This window comes from Lutra lutra, chromosome 4 (assembly GCF_902655055.1).
Source record: "Lutra lutra chromosome 4, mLutLut1.2, whole genome shotgun sequence".
In the NCBI taxonomy this organism is placed as follows: Eukaryota; Metazoa; Chordata; class Mammalia; order Carnivora; family Mustelidae; genus Lutra; species Lutra lutra.
The window spans coordinates 125,865,037-125,883,545 of record NC_062281.1 but is presented as its reverse complement, the minus strand read 5'-3'; the positions used below and the strand labels follow the sequence as shown (position 1 = coordinate 125,883,545).

The 18,509-nt window shown below is 44.5% G+C and overlaps 1 protein-coding gene across 8 annotated transcripts in view; it reads right to left on the bottom strand.

Annotated features, from left to right (window-relative positions):
* Positions 1 to 18,509, bottom strand: part of LPAR3 (lysophosphatidic acid receptor 3) — a 104,648-nt gene that overhangs the window by 66,035 nt on the left and 20,104 nt on the right. The window contains exon 1 of one of the 8 annotated variants that reach the window (XM_047728021.1): positions 17,627 to 17,753. The exons of 5 other annotated variants lie outside the window; for them this stretch is intronic. The gene's annotated coding sequence lies outside the window, so the exon portion shown is untranslated. Of the gene's footprint in view, positions 1 to 6,593; positions 6,598 to 10,642; positions 10,816 to 17,626; positions 17,754 to 18,509 lie in introns of those variants that run through there. 2 more of the 8 variants (XM_047728022.1, XM_047728024.1) reach the window with 2 other exon arrangements.

Here is an 18,509-nt window from a genome sequence, read left to right as displayed (position 1 = left end):
GACAGAAATCACAAGTAGGCAGAGAGAGAGATTGGAGGAAGCAGGCTCCCCGCCGAGCAGAGAGCCCGATGCGGGGCTCGATCCCAGGTCCCTGGGATCATGACCTGAGCCAAAGGCAGAGGTTTTAACCCACTGAGCCACCCAGGCGCCCCGGCAAATAGTACTTTCTAAGAAAGTTAGATAACTCAAAACTTCTTTTAAAAAGTCAGTGGAGGGTGGTTGGTTGGCTCAGTTGGTTGCGCACGTCTTCAGCTCAGGTCATGATCCTGGAGTCACGGGATCAAGTCCCACATCAGGATCCTTGTCCTGTGGGGAGTCTGCTTCTCCCTCTGACCTCTTCCCTCTCATGCTCTCTCTCTCTCTCTAATAAATAAATAAATAAAATCTTAAAAAAAATAAAGTCAGTGGAATATACAACTGGCATTCTGAAAGTTTAACTGTTCATGCTCTGACACCTTCATCTAACAAGGAGCGATGACAAATTCATCCTATGGACGACTAAAATACTAAAATAACTTCAGTTGGAATGAGTTTCTCCCTGCCTGAGAATGGGCCCAGTCACCACAGTGACTAAGCTGAAGGCACTACCACTTCCTTCTGCTGCTGCTTGAAACCAAGCAGAGAGGCAGGGATGGAGAAGGGGGTGGAGGAGGGAGAGCGGTGACAGCATGGTGGGGTAGAAGAACACAGACCTCAGGGTCTGGCTTCAAACACCAACAGATAAGCAGGTGAGCAAAGCAGTTAAAGTACATGGTTCCCTGGGACGCCTGGGTGGCTCAGTCGGTTAAGCCTTCGGCTCAGGTTATGATCCCAGGGTCCTGGGATCAAGTCCCACATCGGGCTCCTTGCTGGGTGGGGAGCCTGCTTCGCTCTCTCCACCTCTGCCTGCCACTCTGGCTGCTTGTGTGCACTCTCTACCCCCACCCCCGACGAATAAATAAATAAAATCTTTAAAAAAACAAAAAGAGAGAGAGAGCATGGCTCCCACACAAACACCAGACTCAGCATTCAGAAACTAAGAGTTTTTCCTCTAGAATCAGGAACAAGGGAAGGATGCCCACTCTGGCCACTTGTGTTCATCATAGTACTGCAAGTTCCAGCCAGGGTAATTAGGCAAGATAAAGAGTGAAAAGGGATCCACATGGGAAAAGCAGAAGTAGAATTGTGTGTTCACAGGTGACATAATCTTATATAGAGAAAACCCTAAAGGCTGCACAAAAATCTAATAACTGAATTCAGTAAAGTTGCAGGATATAAAATAAACATACAAAAATCAGTTGCACTTCTATACACTAACAATGAACCATTCAAAAGGGAAGTTAAGAAACAATCTATGTACAATAACATCAGAAAGAGTAAAATGCTGAAAAATAAACTTAGCCAAAGAGGCAAAAGACTTAGACACTGAAAACTACAAGACATCAATGAAAGAAATTAAAGGAGACACAAATAAATAGAAAGACATGCTATGTTAATGGGTAGGAAGACTCAATTCTGTCAAAATGTCCATACTAGTCAAAGTGATTTAAAGATTCAGAACTAGCCCTATCAAGATCTCAATGGCACTTAAAAAAAAAAAAAATCCTAAAATGCATATAGAATGCAAAGGATCCCCAACAGTTGAAACAATCTTGAGAAAGAAGAACAAATTTGAAGGCTACATATTTCCTGATTTTAAAACATATTACAAAGCTACAGTAATTAAAACAGTACAGTTCTGGCAAAAAGACATACACAGAAACCAAAAAGAACAGAATGGAGAGCCCAGAAACAAATCCATGCATACACGGTCCACTGGTCTTCAACAAGGGTGCCCAGAAGACTCAGTGGGGTAAAGACAGTCTCTTCCACAAATAGTCTTGGGGAAACTTGGCATCCCCATGCAAAGGAGCACGGCCTCTGGAGCTACACGGCCTAGGTCAGAAGCCTTGCTTACCAGCAAGTTAGTTAATCTCTCTGTGTCTTATTTTCCTCATCTTTAAGACAGGGATAATAACAGTATCTTCTTCCTAAGACTGTTGGCAGATTTAAATCTGACATTCCTTTACAGTCATTATCAATAGGGTCTTGGGAAAGCTACTTACCCTCTTTGAGCTTTAATTTTCTCTGCTGTAAAAGGGAGACAAGTTCTAAATTGCTAGGTTATTGGGTAATTAGGACAAAATGAATGAAGTAACCAATGTAAAGACCTCAGCCCACTTCCAAGTCCAGAGGAGTCAAAAGAGTCCAGTAAATTGCCTTGTTCCCAATAGGACAGGAAGTGGGTGTCTCAACAGAGACTTCTAGGAAGGGGAGACCAGAAGAGGATACCCCTCCCTCAGAATGGGTGGGTCACCAACTTAACAACCCCAAAGCCAAGGCTGTCTCTCCTCTACCACCCTGTCTAGAGTCACGAACTGGTGTTTTTCACTACCACTGAAAACACTTAGATGAATATGTGTAAGAGGAGGTTAGCCAGCTGGGTTGAAACATTCTAATTATACTACCATGCTTGCTCTAGGCCACTCTGTCTGGATCTTAGAATAATCCATCCCAAAACACATTCATTGACATACCACTGAACAGTGGTCAAAGTAAGTTCCCATTTCTTTTCCCGTTTGATCCCACTGTGAGAGGACAGTGTAGACTTCACCACGTTACAGAGAAGAAAACTAAAACTGGGACAGCCTGATTCACTCTCACCAGCCCTCATCCTTCTGGCCCCCAGACTCTTAGGCCACACTGACCACTGAAACCCTTTTCCCGTATTTAATTCTATGCTCCCACGAGAAATGAAATAACGGAGATCTATTCTCTATAACGACATTAATGCCTTTTGCAAGCATTTACTGATTCCAGAAGAAATATAATGTGATTATGGTAAATGTCAATAAAATTCGTAAGTGTATCCCCACTTAGAAGTTTTGACAAAAGTTTATGGGAAAAAGTCCATATAATCCAATGAAAACAACAGAATAAAACTCTAAATACATAACAAAAAATAGCAGTGATGACTCAGTTTGCCTGCTTCAGAGAAAATTCAGAACAAGCAACTGGGCTGACCTCTACCGCCCTGAACAATCTAACTGAAAAAAGGCCTTCTCCTAAACATTTGCTTTCCCCATCAACACCACAGTCTATCAGTTGAACGAGACCACAGAATTCAATTACCTGACTTACAAGAAATTAGACTGGAAATTAACAAAGAAAGACGAGTAATGACCTAGCCTTGTGACATTCCTTTTCTTTTCCCTCTGTTGAGTAGTCATGGAATTTGCCTATGTGACAAGTTCCAACTATGTGATGGGTGAGTTCCACTGGTCCTGTTCTGGGGAACGCTACTCCACCATGGATCCCTCTCATCCCTGTCCAGCTAACATTTCCTCAGTGTTCATTCTATGCGGAGAGAGAGACAAGAGATGTGCAAACATTTCAAAGATGGAAAATGCCCCCAGGAAGCTTGTCATCTAGAGCAGTAGGCGCTCAACCAGGGCTCATCCTCCACACACCCCTGCCCCAGGACATCTCACAGTACCTGGAGACACATGTGTTAGACCCAGCCGGGGGTACTATGGGCATCTGGTGGGTGGAGGCCAGGGGTGCTGCTACATGTGCTACCAGGCACAGGACGGGCGCCACCACCGAGAATTATGGAGCCCGAGATGTCGGCTATGCCAAGCTTGAGAAAGTCGGATCTAAAGGGTCAAGGTGATAACTCAAGAGTGTCACAGTGCGGCAGGGTGACTATGGTGTGAGCTAGCAGAGAGACAAAAGTGAGGTACTAGCAGATGGGTGGGTAAACAGGTGACAGAAACAGTGCTGGCAAGGGTCTAGGGAAAATGGCATCTGCAGACCGCGCGGGTGAGAACGTGGAGGGATACAGCTTGTGGGGGGAGCCATGGGTCAACAAGTATCAAGAGCTTTAAAAATGTATATATACTATTTCTATCTTTGCTTTCTTTCCATTCCCATCTTCCCCTCTTGCTCTGCCTTCTCTTCTCTTCCTTCTCCAGGGTCAGCTCGCGGATGAGAAGGCGGTATGATGGGAGGCAGGGTGGGAGAGGCATGAAAGCCTGGGCTGTGGCCGGAGAGCCATGGAGAGCGCAGGCCTCTCACAAAGGCGCAGAGTCCCAAGGCAGGGCGGGGCGGGGGTTGAGGGGGGCAGGCCAGGCAGCAGAGAAGAAGAGGCAACGTTACAGAACCAGGTACAGGGGAGGCCAGATGGCTTCTCTGGTTTCAAGACGGGCTAGCGTGAGTAGAACAGGGGGAAAAAAAGTAAAATAAAAGTTAAAAGATTGAGAATAATGGGCTACAAGCTTCCTACTGCCAGAGAAGGTATGTACAAAGATATAAAGGGGTGAGAATAGAAAGATTTCTGGGCATTGGGTTGGAGTTGGAGGCATTTGTTATGAATTCATGATTTTATAATACATAGCCTTCCGTGGAAAGATTTATAAACGTTCACGTGCATATACATATATACGTGTATTTCCTACCTCTGTCCCCTGAGAGGCCTAAAGCAATGGCACTCCAGAAACAATGGGCACATCAACCTTCCATATCTTTATAATATCATTCTTTACCAGAAGGGAGACTGACTAGGTCAGGGAATGTAGAACAGAAACCTGGAATATCTTGTGGTGCCAGAAAATTTTTATAATGCTCAGTGAGAAGCACCTGGGTGGTTCAGTTGGTTAAGTGTCTGCCTTCAGCTCAAGTCATGATCCCAGGGGCCTGGGGTTGAGCCCCACATGGCATTGGGCTCCCTGCTCAGTGGAGAGCCTGCTTCTCCCTCTGCCTGCCCCTCCCCCTTCTTGTGCGCTCTCTCTCATTTTCTCTCTCTCAAATAAGTAATTAAAATTTAAAAAAAATTTTAAATGTTCAACGAATAATGGGAATATCAAAAGGACACAGGAGCCAGCTTAGAGGGACTTCTGCTGGCCAAATGAGGACAAATTGAGCATCAGAATAAATAATAACGGTAACAGATATCAACATTTTGAATACAAAAGGAATCCATGAATACATGCGAATAGAAATGAATAAATACACGAGGGAGAAAACTCTTCCTTAGAGTATAATGCTAATGAGTAAACACGGACTACTGAGTGATGGAAATAAAGAAGCATCAGGTGGCAACCTTCAGAGAGGTGGGTAATTCAGGCAGAAGTCCTCCAAGGAATGGTAAAGGTGGCAGGTGGAGGTTTAAGGAGGAACAGGCTATTATATAACCTCAGAGTACTTCCCCACAAACACCAGCAAATTTCAAAGGGAAAAATGGTGGATTTAAGGGGATTTAAGGGGAGGGAATCTGGATGACACCAACATACCCAAGTGCTCAAGGCACCTGTATTAGGACAGTCTGACAGGGAGCCCCTTCTAATGTGCTGTGTCCAGAAGAGCAGGGGACCACCAAAGACACAGCACCTGAGTCTGGTTCTGAAGAAACACCTGCCAGACCCAGATGGGGAATCCACCTACAGAGTGTGAGACCCTGGAACAGCTGCAAGGACCCTAGGAACAGAGTAAGTCAGAGGAACTATTCCAGAAGGGACATGGCAAACAATGTAACTCGGATCCTAGAAAAAGCAAGAAAAGAGACACTGGGGCATGGGGGAATGACTGATGAATTAGGAAGGGGTTCTGTAGACTGGATGGTAGAGAATTGTACCATGGTCAACTTCCTGATTTGGTGGCACAATGACCAATTTTGTGTGTCAACATAACCAGGTTAAGGGGTGCACAGGTAGCTGGTAAAATATTCTCTGGGTGTGTCCCTGAGGGTGTTTCCAGAAGCGATTAGCACTTGAACTGTGAACTAACTAAAGAAGATCGCCTTCACCAATGTGAGTGAGTGCATCTTCTACTGAGAGCCTAAGTAGAACAAAAAAGAGGAAGAAGGTCGAATTTGCCCTGTCGCTTGAACTGGGAGACACGCGTCCTGTCCTTGGACATGTGCTTCCGGTTCTCAGACCTTCAGACAGACTGAATGACATGACCCTCTTTCTTGGTTCTCCAGCTTACAGACGGCACATTAAGGGGCTTCCCAGCCTCCATGACCCTATGAGCCAACTCCTTTAATAAGCATTTTCACACATCTCTCTATATATATATCCTATCAGTTCTGTTTCTTTGGAGAACGCTGACGAATCCAAATGCAATGGGGATATAGAAAAAGGTCGTACTTATTTTCAGTTTAGTCTAGGGAAAAGGCCCCCAGTCAAAGGACTAACCTATTAAAAATCAACCAGGGCAGGAGGCAAATGAGTCAGTGAGTTCTCTATCTGAACTCTTGTTTTGGTCTTCAACAACTAGTTACCCCCAAGAGCTTAACTTTGGATTTCTTTAGCTCTCTTTGGGGAACAAATGCCTCTGACCGACTCCACTGCCCACCTTTGACTTATATGGTCTGACTCTATTTGGGGCAGCTCCAGAATTTCTTTTTTTGTCCTTTAAAGATTTTTATGTATTTATTTGAGATAGAAAGCACAAGCGGGTAAGAGGGGCAGAGTAAGAGGAAGTAGCAGACTCCGCACTGAGCAGGAGCCTGATGCGGGACTCGATCCCAGGATCATGACTTGAGCCAAAGACAGATGTTTAACTGACTGAGCTACCCAGGCACCCCTTTCTGTAGAGGAAGGGCTTTGGGGCCACCTATCTGTGAGGGGAGACCAGGGCAACCTTAAAGCTTTATTTACAAAGCAAGCCCACTGCTTTCGTTCAGACAGCATGTTTGTTCAGAGGACCTTTGGATAAATTGGTGGCATTTATGGAGGGGCTCAACTACCCTCCAACCCAGTCCTGCCACCTGCCAAGTCATCCCTGAGAAGACCACAGAATCTGCATGGGGCTAAGGTAAGGCCAGAGCTAGCAGCACCTCCAGCCTCATGTCCCAGAGAATAATAAAGTGACCGGCCTAACAGATGAGTAAGTAGGGGGCTGACTAACATCTTTAGGAAGGGCTGAAGCAGGCTGTACAGGGCAGGTTGTTTTCAGAGTGACACCCAGTCTGGCCCAGCCTAAGATGTATGAATGATTCACATCTGAGGAGGGGAGGCAAGGTCTGTGGGAGCTGGTGATGTCAGGGGTCAAGGCAAGGGAGGAGTTTAAGGTAAGAGGCAGACAGGACGGGAGGACAGGTGTCAGGTACCACACAGGAAGGGTCAGCAGATAAAGACGGATGAGGAATAAGGAGAAGGACATCAGCCTGGGGAACGAAGAGAGATAGGTGCCACCTGGGAAACCAAAACCTTCCTCTCACTGGGTACTACTCTCCTGACTCACCAGGAGAGCAACACATCTTTCAGACTCAAATTAAATAATTAGCTTAATTGTTCACAGCAGGGAAATGCACCGTGTTGGTTTAGTGCTTTGCAGGGTGGACCTTAAAGACCCAAGTTAGCAAGAAGGCACAGGCCAGGGAGGGTGGCATCAGGCAGTCCTGTTCAATGTCCAGCAACTGCACAACCACGCTCTTCTGACTCACTGGCTGGTGAGCCGGCTCTGTGTTTTTGTCCACTAAGCACTGAGATGAGCAAACAGTACAGGTGATTCTACAAGGGAATTATAGTCTCTTCGGAACTCTGCCCTGTGCCTCCGATCACACAGGGTTAGGTCATCTCAGTCCTGAAACTTCTGTTCCTTGTGCATTCCCCATAGGGCAGTTTCGCAATCTCTGGCAGGATTTCCTCCCTGAAGTCCGCTTCAGCATGAGAGGGCAGGAGAGAGAGGTGTGCAGGGATGGCAGTTTAGCCCACCCAACACCCACACGGACACCCGACCACCCCCATGCAGCCTGCCTGGGGTGTCCCACAATGTTTATGTAGTCCTCGCTGGGTGCAAAGCTCTTTCACATAGATGATTTCATGGAACCCATAACACACGCATGTAGGTAGAAAAGGAATTACTATCCCTGCTGTATAAATGGGAAAATGGATTCAAGGACAACAAGTGGCTTATTCAAGGTCACAAGAACTCACAAAGGCAGGGCTGGGGCTATAACCCAGACCGCTGTGCTCCAAGGGCCTCTCTAACTCAGCATTATAAAAGCATAAAGTCTCAGGGCTTCTGTGGACAGGGCCACACCCCTCACCTCCGCCTTCCTCATCCACAGTGGGACTAAGTCCCGGGGGACTCCTTCACGGCCATGCAGAATCCAGGATGAGCAACAAAGGACCAGCAAAGCCAAAGAGGAGGCAGCTCAGACCCTGCAGGAGGAATGATGCAGGGAAGAGCAAAAGGTCCAGGAAACTGCGGAGAGCAAGCAAGCCAAGTACGGGCAACACCTCTAAGTCACCTCACCTACACCTTGGGGATCTACATTTGCACTCTTGCCAGAACAATGTACATTTGCACCCATGTTTACAGAAATACCAATATTTTAAAGTTTATCTTGGAGGGAAAGATGGCAACCAGCATTTAAGGAGTACTCTGCTAAGTGCTCTCTTTTCTAATCTTGGGAGGTGGATATAAGCTTCATTTTTACAGACAAGGAAATTAAGGCTTAGAGAAATGAAGCAAGGTCACAAAGCCTCGCCTGGAACAAAGGCTGGCCTGACTGTAAAGCCCTGCTTTTTTCCTTAGACTGCATTAATAATGCCCTGGGCCTGGGCTCTGCCATTTAGAAGCTTGCCATCAGGCTTAACCACTCTGTTGGGTCTAATCACAGACAAGAAAGCATTCTGAACTAATGTATCCTCCAAGGGGAATGGCTAATAGGTAATTTGAGTTATAGTAATTCCCATTTGAGTTACAAGGATTCCCCTTGCCCCAGCCCAAAGAAATAAGATGTTGGCCTTATGTTATGGTGCATTTCTGCCCCGCGTCAAAAAGACGGAGAACTTGAGGGAGAAGCAGCCCACCGTGGGTCTGTATATATGACTTGGAGAGGGTGTGTCTTGGTTGCCGCCTGGCTATAATGCTGTGTGTGCATCTGTCCCCCTAAGTGTGTGTGTTTTGGAAAGATGAGAGAAAGCATGAGCATGTTGTAGACTCTCAAATGGGTTCTGAGGAACGTACCCCCAAAAAGCAATCACATGTCTTAACTGTTTTCATTTCAGTCTTCATTTACAGGAAACATATGCAGATCTGTTCTATCAAACCTCCTATAAAACAACCAGATACCTAAAATAAATCTGATTTAATATAAAGAGGCTGGTATCAGTTTACACATTTTTCAGATTTAGGGAAGAGGACATGTCATTTATAGTTAAATCAAAGCCAGAAATTTGGAACGCTAATGATAAAAAAGAAAATAAGAAGAATGTGCCCAAATGATCTGCTTTCCTAGTCACATGGTAGTGACAATCAGTATCAGTTATGTTCAGATGGTTAAATGTCCAGATCGGACATGTCTAGTACATGATCTAGGTCCATACAGTCTCAAGGCACAGGCAACAACTCTGGAAGCTTATCTCAAGTACATCAACCTTGCTGGCAGGATTTATTTGCCGCTCTTTTTAGAATGGTCTAGTTTGTTTAGACAAGCATGAGGTTAACAGAACCAAGGTTGTGTGTTTCTAACTATGACTTCCACTTCAAAGAAAAAAAAAAAGGAAAATTCTATTTACTGGACTCAGACCACACAAATGTCTTAGGGGAAGCAGGGTTAGCAACTAGGGATTCTTCACTGGGAACTTCAACCACTCTCCTTAGCAACAGAAAAGTCCATGCACTGATGAAATGTCACACAGTGTATGGACGCATAACCTATTGGTAAAGAAGGGATCATCTGTCTGTAACTGCCATTTATTCTCCGACTTAAACCCCCACACGTAGGAACCGTGAGAAGCTAAGCGGACCCGAACTTCTAAAGTAACATTCCAAGACCAGGTAATACTCTGGGCAGCAAAGAGGCGAGGAGGGAGAAATGCGTTGCAAAGACAATAACAAATTACAGAGACACATTTCGTGGAAATTACTCAGTTAAAAATCGCTTTTGAGGGCTGTTTTAATGATTACCTTAATAAGACTAAATTGTTTCCAATATTCACCGTCACTACTCAAATTACAAGTTGAGAAACTTCTAAGCAATTTTGGGTCGTCGCAACTTGCTGCGGGAATGCAATAAAGTAACAATGCTACAGAACAAAGCACTTTTGTCTGTAGCTGGTGAGGGGGATCGCGGGCACCTTCGCTCACTCACAAAGCACCACTCCCCACAGTGTTACCAGTTGGTTAATAATCTCTATTTCCGGAATCTTTATGCCTTGCACACTTCCAGCTTTTTCGCGGACACACCATCGTACCGGGCGTAAATGGAGGCTGAAAAAATGTGACATCCCTGGGCTCCGCCGGAGAATCTCAGTTAACCGTCGACGGGTGTTAAGGCCAAGCTCGGAAAAGAAGCACCTGGGCGAAAGCGAAGGGAGCCTGCGCCGCGCTCCCGGCGCCCTGCCCACCACACAGCACGCGCGGGGCAGCGCCGATCTGGCATCCCGGTGGCTTCTCGCGCCAAGGAAAACAGTGGGAGGGAGGGCAACATGCCCCCCCCCAGAGAGTCTCGTCCAGGTGCTCGGAGTGGGTCTGGCGCCCGCCGGGCCGCCAGGCAACCCTGAAGAGCCGCGGATCCGGCCCGGCGGAGGTGCGCCCCAGCCTCTTCCCAAGCGCGCCCCGGCCCGCCCGGGCTCCGGGAACCCTCCCCGCGCCCGGCGCCCGCACTCACCGCTCACGCTCTCCCGCCACCGAGCCCGGGAGCGGGGGCCCCTGCGGCTGCCGCATGCCCTCGGGGCCGAGCGCGACGAGGCGACCGGGGGCCGGGCTCTGGCCGGGCGCACGGGGCAGTGGAGGACAAGGCGGGCGGGCGGCGGCGCGCCTCCTATCCAGCGGCTTGTGACACGCCCGGAGCCCAAGGAAAGTTTGGCGGAGCGAGGGGTGGCTCCGAGGGGGCGCGTCCCCGCCCTGCCCCGCCCTGCCCTGGCTTCGGAGCGTTCCCACGGGAGAGCGCCCCCCACCGGCGAGGCACGGATCTGTGCGCCCGGGCGTTCCTGTGGGTGCTGGCCTGCCTGGAACTGGTCCCCACGAGGGTGGCAGGCCCGAAGCAGGACATGGCACCCACTAAAGGACCGTGAGCAGCCACGGGGTTCACAGAGCCATACCTCGGAGCGCGGTATTAAAGCGCTGTCCCTCGCTCCTTACTCTCCTGGGAGAGGTGTGAAGGGGCTGCGGTTAAGTGCGGCCCAACCCTTCCAGGGGAGGCAGGCTCACTGCCAGGCTGAATGCTTGCTCTAACACTTGAACCCTAAAGCTACCCCAGTGTGCAGGCAGCCCCGAGAGGGCAAGCATATTCACGTGCTTCTGACCTGGAGCCTTTCCTGGGCATCTTTTTGTTGAAACAAGATACTTAAAAACAAAACAAAACAAAAAACAAAACAAACAAACAAAAAAAACTTACAAGTTCTTGAGAGAGGCTGTTTAACCTCCTGGGGTAAATAGTTCCGGATACTTTGTTTTTCAAAGCTGAAATAGACTCCTTTGACCCACCTTTGGTAAAGAAAGATGCAAAGAGAAACAATGTCTGTTCTCAAGACTTTGTTCTCTCTGACTTTTGCAAAGCAAAATGAAGTCACAGACATGCTAAAAGCTGGGACTTTCTGATAACCTCACAGAGAAAAATACTGTGAAGTGAGATCCTTCTTACTCACACTTCAAAACCTCAGGAAAGGCGGAGAGCTTATGCCCAGAGGTCTGGCTGTAGCCCTTGGCCATTCGTTCGTTCCTTGTCCATTCGATGTTGATAATAGGACCTCCTGTCAACTAGGAACCATACGCCAGGACATGGACTGTATGGTAACCTGCCCCCTACCATCCAAGAAATGGAGCTTTCTCTGAAGACAATATTTTAATGTTTTATTCCTTACGTGATGGACCTCATCCCAGAGAGCATGACATCCTGCTACACCTCCAGCTTTCACAGGGATATGGCTAAATCTTGAGTGACATGTGGAAATTTTCGTTGCTCCACCTGGGTGTTCAGAAAATTCCAGTGGTGTCCTACAGATGAATGGTATGGGGAGGGCTACAACTTGCAGAGCTAGTGCTAAAGAAAGATCATGTTTACTGGGACAAGAAAAAACGTGGCAGATGATATATGAGAACAAGGTGAGGGGAGTGAACAGCTCAACTCCAACAGCTAGAGTGCTGAAAGGGCAACCGGGCAAACACAAAAATTCGCAACCACCAGCACTCAGACACTGCTATCGTTAATATGTTGAGTAAGTTGTTGTAACTGTAAACGAGCAACTGTAAACAACGGTTAAAGCCTTCTTTTGCTGGAAATTTTTTCCAGGTTCCAAACAACTTACTAGCAAAGGCACTGGGGAAACATGATTGTGTTGTAACTTGGGAACTTCCTGAACTTGAGCATTGCAAAAGAGAACAGGGATTCTGTAAAGGAAAATGTGATTACCTTTAATATAGGAGTCCTAAACAAAGGAGAAAGGAGAAGGGAATATGGTGAACTGGGTTGCGAAAGGAAACAGACATTCCAGCTAGATGATTTTTTTAACTAATGTGGGTCAGAAGTGAGGGAAAGGCAAGAAAATTAGCCAGAAAAGAAATGCGAGGGAAAGAGGCCGAGAGAACACCCAGCTTATAGACTTATGGGCAGGAAAGATCAAAAGGGACGAGAGTCAAAGCACAAGTAAAAAGAAAGATGTGGCCCCAAATTCTCATGTTTGAAAAGAAGCTTCTGGTGGGAGTATCCACCAGAACCTTCCTTAAGTCCTTATAGGTTCTGTGGTGTCTCACTTCTCTACCAAAATGTTTTTATTAGTAAAACTAAAGTTGGCATGAAAAATGACAAATGCCATGGTTGAGGGTATACTTAGTTTTAGAGATCATTGGTTGGAAACTCATCCAAAACTTTTTCTACAAACATTTGCTGATGAGGTTCCTATGTCCTGAGTGTTGTGTTTTGTGTTCCTGGAGATACAAAAATTTATAACATTGTTTCTATAAGGGCAAGAAAGGGACATTCCACTGCGCTTGATGAAAGGTATTGTGATGGCTGCAGGAGCAATTTTAGCCTTGGAGAACATTTGTCCACCAACATCTACTTAGCAAAGAATAATTTCTGCAAAATAAATATGTAAACAAATAAAACTAAAACCCAGCCTGACACCTACTACAGTGAGCGGCAACACAGGACTCAGGCACGTCATCTCTCCCTCTCAGGATTTATGGTAAGAGACTCATGTTCCTCTGCTCCTTACTTGTTATGGACCTCTGATTGCATGAGCAGAAATTCATAGACTTATCATTCTCAACTTTGGGAAGTCCAAGCTGAAACTGTTAAATTTTTGCTCCTCTGTACTAATTGGCAATGAAGATGCCTACAGCAGATGAATAGTGAGAGAAAGTGGAAGGGCACAAGGGATGTAAGTGGTATCTGAAATAACAGTTAGCTAGAAGATGCTGAGGATAGACTGAGGCAAAAGGGTAACTCTGTAGAACCCAAAGGAAAAGAGAGATGGCATAAGCAAGATGATGGCCCCATAGAGTACCTCTCAACTGCATGTAACTCGAAGTGGAAAAGAACAAAGTCACAGAAATATTCAACAAATACCAAAAAATCAAAAATCCAACTCAAGCTCATTTAAATTGAGCAAACCATCTCATATGATGAATGTAAGTCATTCAAAAATTCTTCTTAGATACACATCTTATTACTTCTTAATTTCTGCATATTTTTATGCTTTAGATAAGACTAACCAATTTTGAAAACAAAAGTCATGAGAATCTTGCTATGGCAAAAATGAATATACATTATAAAAGCATCACGAGTAGGTGCCCCTGGACTCAGATTTGAGCCTGTCATGCAGGCATAATTCACTCGCAAAAGCAGCCTGGTTTGGTTGATTTAGATTAGATGGTGAATTTAATTAATAATTAAAACAATATGACACCGGTACGAAGCTAGAAAGACAAAATATTAGACCAGAATACCTATCCATCCCATATACAAATCAAAGTACAGAAGAAGCTGACATCCTAAATCAGTAGAGAAGGGAAGGCCTATTCAGTAAATTGCCCTGCTATAATTCATTGACCTTTGGGGAGAAATAAGGTTAGACACTTATAAGAGCAACTCTCATATGCATGAAAGTGTTAGTTTGTTAAAAAGGAGAAAGAACCATAAAACAAGCAGAAGCAAAGATTAATATTTATTTGATTTAAAGTTTGTAAAAAATAAAAATATAAAATTTGTGATGAACTTTTTTTTAAAAAAAGATTTTATTTATTTATTTGTCAGAGAGTGAGAACAAGTAGGGGGAGCATCAGGCAGAGGGAGAAGCAGGTTCCCCACCAAGCAAGGAGCCTGATGTGGGACTTGATCCCAGGACCCTGGGATCATGACCTGAGCTGAAGGCAGATGCTTAACTGACTGAGCCACCCAGGTGTCCCTGTGATGAACTTTTTTAAACTTCAGAGCAAGGGAAGAAATCACAGAAGAAATTATTAACTAAGCTGATTGCATGCAAATTAGATGCTCCTACACATAATAAAAATAGTCCTGTAAATTTAAATTTTAGAAATCAAACTAGAAACTCGGGAAAAGACCATTTGCCACATGTGATAGATGACAGATTAACACCCTTCCTACCTTAGTTATTGAGAGGCATGTAGAAAATGAAAAGATTAACACCAAAACAAAAATAAGGCAAGTGTATGGGCAATTGGAAAAGAAGAAATACACATGACCAAAAATATATGAAGGTAAATTTCAACCACTCTAAGAGTAAGACAAGTGGAAATGAAAATGGGAGACTCCTTTTCACCTAGCCGATGGCAAAGGTTTTTGATTACAGAGATTGCCAATACGAGCTAAGGTATAAGGGAAAAGGGTGACTTCTTGTGGTGTCGGTAGGAATTCAAATTGGGAAAACTTTTCTGGTGGACAATTTGCAATCGAGTATCTTCCATTCATTCTCAGGAACACAGTTGTTTTTCACATTTTAGTGTCTCTAAATTGAGATGCGTTTTATGATCCCTGTCAGGCAGCCAGTGCTCATGAGTTAGTTACCACCGGCTGTGCACCGGGTTTTGAAGACTGGATGTCAGCTGTTGGATGGAATCCTGGAGCAAAGAGTGGAGAACATTTTGAATATATGCTGCATCAAAATGCTTCTGATGCATTCAGGCTGAGGACCACACTGTGTCAAAAGTGATTTCAAAGAATGAGGAAGTTCAGGAATGAATACCTTAGCCAGGGTTTTTGCTTCTTCTTTCTGGGTACAAAAGAATAAAATACAAACTGTCCCCCCTGCAAGGTGCCTCTGTCTGTTAAGCCTCTGCCTTCAGCTCAGCTCATGATCCCAGGGTCCTAGGGTTGAGCCCCACTTCGGGCTCCCTGCTCAGCAGAGAGCCTGCCTCTCCCTCTCCCTCTGCCTGCTCTCTCTCTCTATCAAATAAATAAAATCTTAAAAAATAATAATAATAAAATATAAGTTAATTGTATTTTGAAATACAATTTCAATAAAGAAAGATTTCAATTATTGAAAGAGGAAGTTCTTTCAATAATTATAAAATAAAAGATATAGTGTTAAGAAAGCACTGTGTTTAATTGGCATCATCTTCCTTTTTGGTATCACATAAAATAACAGTGCACATCACAATTTATGAGATCTTGGCTATGATGCACTATGATATATTAAGAACCCATACCATTTGTTCATACTGTTTGACCGAGCAAATTCATATCCGGAAAGTTATCCTAAAGACACCATTAGAGGTGTCTACTAAACATTTCAGTATTATTTACACAACTGAAATGTTAAAAACAACCTAAAAGTCTAACCTGCAGAGCTCAATAAGAAATTGATCAAATAAATTAGCATACATTCATAGGAATGAATGGTATCTAGCCTTAATAATGATGTTCTCAAAGAATATATAATGACTTAGGAAGATATTCCTCATTGCATATTAAATTTTGTCAATGTGTCTATTTGAATTTTCTTATTTTTGTTTTATTTAAGCAAAATTTGCATAACATGAAAAGAAGCATTTTAAAGTGAATAAATAATTCAGTGGCATTTAGTACATTCATAGTGCTTCTATGTCCCCAAGCATGCCTGTCACCCCAAAAGGAAACCACATACCCACTGTATTTCATGTTAAATTTTTATAAAAAGTAGAAAACAAAACTATTTAATTAAATCTGTTTTCTCTTGAAAACACGTTTGCCTACATAAAAGAAAAACTACCCCTATATGTTAACTGTAGATATAAAGGGCAGGCCAGATTATGTACATTTTTATTTTTTACATATTTTGCTGTATTTTCAAAATGTTATGCCATGAGCATGTATAACTTTTGTAGCCCAAATGTTTTACAAATAATATTTTAAGTGGTAAATTCTTATAAATAAATAGTCCTGTGGATCACATACCTTTTCAAATATAAATAACTATGAATAAGGAAAGCATATCATCAAATAGCGATGGGAGGGTTTGTTCAATTTTATATGGTCCAAGAAACCAGATTCTAAGGGGAAAAGATTAGTTTCCTGTTTTATGCATTTTCTGCTTGACTCCTTTTAGTGGGGATTCACTGGAATATTGATTTCTCATACCTGTGAGCTTGGCTAGTGAACTACCACAGGCAAACACAGCACTTCTCAAAGGAAAGGTCCCAAGCAAAAGCTAGGAGGCTAGCATTGCAATTGTAAGTCCTTTACCAAAATCCTTTACAATGAGCCTTGGAGACCAAGGCATGGGAAATGGTCATCCACCATCACCAGGGAAAAGTGAGCTTTTTTCACTCAAGATAACAATGCCCCAAATCTCCCCTCCCCCAAGCAGACTTCATTTTCACAACCACTTCACTTTCTTTACGATTATGATGAAATTGCATTTGGAGATAATAATTGAGGTTTTCTTTGACTGCTTTTCCTTATTGCCCCTCTGACTCCTGATCATTCATTGTTCTTTGGAGCATTTAATAAAGGAGAACACAGGGGTGCCTGGGCGGCTCATTGGTTAAAGCCTCTGCCTTCGGCTCAGGTCGTGGTCTCGGGGTCTTGGGATCGAGTCCCGCATCGGGCTCTCTGCTCAGCAGGGAGCCTGCCTCCTCCTCCTGTCTCTCTCTGCCTGGCTCTCTGCTTACTTGTGATTTGTCTGTCAAATAAAAAAATAAATAAATAAATAAAAATAAAGGAGAACACAAAACAACATGTCTTTCAGAGAAAAAAAACCTGAAAGAATACAAGAAATCAGTTCTCAGCTCCTGGTTCCTAAATAGATTTCCTTAAACTCATAGCACACACATGCACAAAATAAACACCAAGGTTTGTGCTTTGTAAAAGATGGGTTCTCTTGAGTTTCAAAGCCCTACATGCTGAAAGAAGCTTAATAAAAACTTTTTTTTTTCTTTTCCCCCCAGAAACAGTCAACTAGAAGAAAACAGATGGGAGAACCAGACCACCCTCCCTGAAGACGAGATAAGGTTTCCTGCCTGGGGAGAAGAATTTGAGCTGGAGGAGAAGCAACACTGATAGCTCTGCGAGGAGGTTTCTGACCCCTCACCCCTCCTCAGGCGAAGTTGTTAGAGCAAAATAGATGCTCCCTTGAGTTAGCAACCCAGGGATAATAGGGTAGATTGTATTAATTAAAAATAAAAGCTGCCCCTCCCTGGGGGAGAATTATACCTCTCTGCTTATCCATTTGACTTGCTTTGGCCAACAAAGTGTGAGCTGTACTATCCAGCAGGAAGTTCTCTGTGGTCTCTTTTCCCCTGCCCTGGCATCAGCGGTGTCCTAGAGAGAGGCAGCTCCATCAGCCTGGATCCAGGAGGGAGGAGGTCATGGAGCAGCACCATGGCTGACCTGAATGACATCCAAGGAAGAGGTAGACCTTTTGTCCTTCTAAGCAGCTGAGATTTGGGGGGCATTCGTCACCACAGCATAACCCAGCCTGTCCTGACCAACACAAGCACAGAGTCCTATACCCTGCCGTCCATCTGAGACTTGGATAGGAAGCATTCATACATGCGTGCTCCATGTCACTGTGACAGGGGAACAGTGATACCAAAGTGGTGACATGGCATAGTTAAACACAAGAGGAACTGAATCCACTCTCTCTGAGTTCTCTGTGGGTCCCTGAGTGAGGCAGAACAGCACTGACGTCAGTTCCTCACAGAAAAGTACCTAAAGGGAAATACTGGCAGCAGATGCAACAGGGACAGATGTCAGTATGATTAGGAGAGGGGATCATTTCTCAACAGGATGTAGTGAAGCAGGTTCTCATTACCTACCCGCTTCACCCCAACTCCTGAACACTGCAAAGTCCATTTGGAACTTCGATCCCACAACAGGGAAAGAAATGGGAGGGACAGAAGCCTGAGGATAGATAAACTCCAAATGACCGAGGCCATTGAATTGGCCGTTTACCTAGAAAGTAACAGGACATTACAGTAATAATAACATTCAATTCTGTCGGTGTTAGAAATAGGAAGTACGAGATAGAGTTTAGATTCACTTTTAGAAAAACAGTTGTATGTTTTCCTGCAAAGTTTGCAGCCTGAGAAATTTG